The sequence below is a fragment of the Corticium candelabrum genome, chromosome 8 (genome assembly GCF_963422355.1).
Source record: "Corticium candelabrum chromosome 8, ooCorCand1.1, whole genome shotgun sequence".
NCBI classification, from domain to species: Eukaryota; Metazoa; Porifera; class Homoscleromorpha; order Homosclerophorida; family Plakinidae; genus Corticium; species Corticium candelabrum.
In genome coordinates this window covers 2308328-2312985 of record NC_085092.1, presented here as the reverse complement: position 1 = coordinate 2312985, position 4658 = coordinate 2308328, and the positions used below count along the sequence as shown (strand labels likewise).

At 35.9% G+C, this 4658-nt stretch overlaps 1 long non-coding RNA gene across 1 annotated transcript; it reads right to left on the bottom strand.

The window, feature by feature from the left end:
• Positions 1-404: 404 nt before the first annotated feature.
• LOC134183102 (uncharacterized) lies at positions 405-4115 on the bottom strand. The gene is made up of 3 exons (XR_009970444.1): positions 4032-4115; positions 3659-3757; positions 405-455 (listed from the first exon to the last, which is right to left on the bottom strand). It is a non-coding gene; the product is annotated as an uncharacterized LOC134183102 (long non-coding RNA).
• Positions 4116-4658: the final 543 nt, after the last annotated feature.

Sequence of the window (4658 nt, the reverse complement as noted above, 5' to 3'; positions counted from 1 at the left end):
GAGAGCATTGCTTATTCAATTAATAGCTATACGCATTGCCAAGACAGTAAATTATCTTACACAATACAACTGTCAATATAGATCTAGCAATCACAAAATTCACAGCATAAAATTGTACATTCAATTCAAAATCAATATCTATTAAATACATATACTTCTGGTAAAAAGTTAAGACTAAACAGATAATGAGTAACAACGTGAGTAATGAGGCTTATAATGAATTCAATGTTTCTACAATTACTGCAATTACCTGAATTCAAGTTTTCTGTCTGTTGCTGTTGTTCGGTATTTGTCTAGAAGACAACGAATGAATGATTTCCTATTATTGCAGTCAGAGCGATGTTTGCTCTTACCAAAATGGCGTATGTCAAATACAGAACTGGGAAGTACGTGTTATAGAATCCGTGCTCATTGGTAATTTTATGATAAATCACGTCCAAAAATGTTTTCTTGTGCTGTCACACAAACACATGGATAATGGACTTTAAATATCGATATTACATATTGCATAAAAATACAATTATTTACACATGGACAGTTCTCAATTTTAGTTATGAGTACTGCGACAGTAAATCTGAGAAGTACCAGTGGCAAAGCTACTGAAGCGCAACCCCAAAGTTTATGAGGAGTACTTGCTCTTAATCATGTGGTTTACTGTTTTAATTTAAAGTCAGTTTTTTTCTATTTGAATTGTAACTAAATAAAGGTATTCACCAGTGTTCTAGAAATGGTGATGTTTAGATAAAATGTAGCTGCATCGATTGCACTTTGGAGGTTCACTTCAAGTACAGACTGGCCATGGCCTCTTGACAGGTTGGTACCGAATACCACCAACAAATCTTGGCTCTGTATAACGTCGCCACTCCATGTAAACACAGTAATTCTGTATTGCATGTCTGCTTTGTAATAATAAAAGAAGCACTACGTCAGTTAGAAACTTTGTTTCTTGAAGAAACATGCACAAATCGTTACATCGAGACACAGAGTTTGTAGATGTCACCTTCTTGAGTTTTAATGTGTCCACTCCTCACATAAGACCCAAATTGCCAAGGCGCCAAAGTCCCTAGGAGGTGAACCCAAAATCTAAGTCGTTAGTTAATCTCTTTCATATACCAGGTCAATGTCGAAATGACTGTAGTTTAGATATCTACAAATTCAAATTACCACTTTAAGTTAAGAGCACAAACAATAATAGTTTTCAAGCCACTCAAGTTAAAAGCCCTATCAGAAGAACATCACAATCCCATCACGTAGATACGTGCTGAAATAGTTGTTTTCCGACAAGAAACCTATATTCTAGTAAATCTAGCTGTTGAAAATTTGTAAATTAGTCTTCACCATGTAAAGTCACACGTCTAAAGTCAATCACTAGCCAAAACCGCCTGAACAAACTTGCCCTAATGCATCTATTTAATATGATCTCTAAATTGATTAGCTAAGAGTCAGTTCTTAATGACTTTGTTGTAGCATCTCAGTAGAATGGCCGGAGCTCACAATCATTACGGAAGAATAAGTCCTTCTAAAGCAGTTTTGGTCGAGTCTTACACTCGAGTTTTTGAAGTTTCCTAAATGTTGGTAATAAGACTAATACAATAACAAGTCTATCAGTAATATTAATTAAGCACTAAGCAAAATTGAACTCTGGATCCGGACCGCTCCTGCCTTCAGTAAAAATCTAAATTGAGGTCGACGCTAAACAGACTGCAAACAATTCCAGGCAGAAGTAGATAGCAACAGCAAGACTTCAGGGTAGACTCAGGGTAGATTGAATCATTCTGTCAGACTGACATTTGAAAAAAATTCATGAAAATAGACTTTGCTGCAATCTCAACTTTACATTGTGCAGAATTAATGGCATCAGTTCATGTACTCAGTTGATCAACACAGCTTGTGAGTTGATAATACGTAAAGCATCTGACATAATGCGTGTCTATGTTAATCAAATATATCGATCTTGATACATGAATGTTGATTTGTGTACAACAAGTGAGTTACAGTGCAAGTTTCAACCGAATTTGATTTATACAAAACCCATCAACCAGCTCAGATTAGTGACCAGTGACCACCATATTTGTCGTACAAAATAGTAACTATAGCCTTCATAGTGTGACTTTTGTTTAAAAGTACATGGATTACCTCTTCATACAGTCAATCGATAGCTAAGACTAAATATAGTTGCACTATATGCAAATGAAAAACGTTAAATATATATTAACACTAAAGACGAAAATGCAATTGAATTCAAAATTCCATAATATTAAAGTATCAACAGTAGTACCAAAAGCCATGTAATTTCACAAGCCCCTCAGGTTCACTACTAAAATCGGAATAAAGACAACTGCATTTGAAAATAACTACGTTCAAATAAGTGACCAAAACAGTTTTGTCTCTTTGTCCTTGTCTGTCTGTTTACTGCATTTTTGTCTGTTAGTATACTCTGATTTCAGGCTGTACTTCTATAAGTTTGCTTCAGTCTACATAAACCATTGCACATGCACGCACTCAAGTTAAAATCAAATTCTAAACTGCTTGATGTAAGAAATCATAGAATTACGTCTTTGTCACCTCGTCTACCTATAACGGCCAGTTGTGTTATTATATAAAATTTCTAAGTGCTTTCTTCTGTTCGTTATGTATTCAAATTAAAAATTTGATCATAAATATTTCTGTTAATAAGTGACAACTGCTAATATTACGCTTTTAACTACAGTAAGTAACTCAGAGTTGCACGTGGTTTTAGTGGCAGACGACCAATGCAACCACATTAGACCAAACTTACATGCAACGGCGGCCTCCTCTCTTCTTTCCTTCTTCTCTCTCCCTCCTCTCTTTCTCCCTCCTTCCCCATACCTTCATCCCTCTCTTTATCCTTTCCCTCTCTCACTCTCTCCCTCCCTTCCACCCTCTCTCCATCTCATCTTCCTTCCTCCCTCCTCCACGCCTCCTCTCTCTTCTCTACTTCTTTTTCCTTCTCTTCCTCCTTTAATTCGTTTCCCTCTCTTTACTTCTTAGACAAGTTTATAAACTATATGCAGTCCAATAACTAACAAATAGAACGTAACACACTCCAATAAATGTAATCAATCCTGCAAGTAGAAATATTTGAATTTGTTGAAAGTGAGTCCTTTACCGCGGAAGTCTGCATCTTCGCTTACTATACATACAACACAGCTTTATATATGCATGCAATTTAATTAGACCTGCCGAAATCATGCCAATAAACATGCATTGTAGTAGGAGCTCTATAGTCAAGCACCAGCTTATTATTAACATTAGATGGCATATCCTAATAAGCACTAGCTAAACCCACTTTAGTTCAACTGCATGCCCATCGATTATCCATGTGTTCATTATTAAGTTTCCGGCCTCTTTATAAACCGCAAATACTATAAAGTTTGTTATGCTTTCGCAGACTTAGTTTGCATTTCCTTGAAAAAGACATTAAAATTGGCTTTAAAACTTAAATTAATTTAACTATTGCTAAAATTTGCAAACCTCCAATCCAAGCAATAGCATAACTGTGAATAATAGTGTCACTAAACAGCTCTATTGACGACACTCCCTACAGCAATCTTAAAACTTAATTAATTGTTATATTTGATTAGACTCAAACTGCATGTAATCAGTACTCCACACAGCGCTCTATCAGAGTACTTACGATATCTCGCAATTCAACGTTGGCTTGGTTTTCAAGAAGAATTCTGAATGCGCTGCAGTGTCCACCCACAGCTGCCTGGTAGAGTGCAGTTTCACTATTCTACACAAACATGTCAAATTTGTAATAATGCCAAAACATTTTGCATATCAAACAGTAATTACTAAACGGTAGTTTTTAGATATTATAAGAAGATTGGTCTTCTTACAGTAATCTCTGTAATTTATGAGACAGTAATTTATGAATTACTTTTTGCCATAATCTTATTAGACAGTAATTTATGAATTACTTTTTGGCCATAATCACACTTTAGCGAAAGAGACAACGTTAATTCAAAGCTTATATGAATCGTAATAGCGCGACTTAAGCTACTTACTTTATCACGGACGTCAATAGACGCTCCTTGTTCTAAAAGAAATTGAACAATTCTTTCTTGTCCGTTGTCAGCAGCATAATGAAGCGCTGTTTTCCCAACCTGCAAACAGGCATCAGTATATGTATAATATCCATAAGATATAGCTACTGCATGCTAACTAAATTGAATTAGGTATTAAGTTGAATACAAAATATCAATTGCGTTTTAGTGTGACAATACACTTACACTTACTTAAATATGGCATAACAAATGTATACCATACCCAAAAGAGTTTGGGTTTGATGAAACCCCAGCAGCTGTAGCTGTTGCACACCTGTCTCAGGCCTGATAGTCGTATACGTATGCGTGCCACATGTATAGTACGATAAAGCGATAGAGTTGTGAATATTGTCAGACTGACAGTGCATACCAGCGGATATCTGAGACAGAGCAGTACTACAGAGACCTGCGCTTACATATATGGATCAACAGTTTATCAAAGAATATGAACCAACAGTGCGTCTGGCCATCTCTTTTGGAATGAAACCACGTATGCAGAGATATTGTGATCGTCAACAACACACGCAGTGTCAATGCAAAGACTATATGCAATTGTAGAAGGATAGGACAAAGTCAATGTTGTAATCT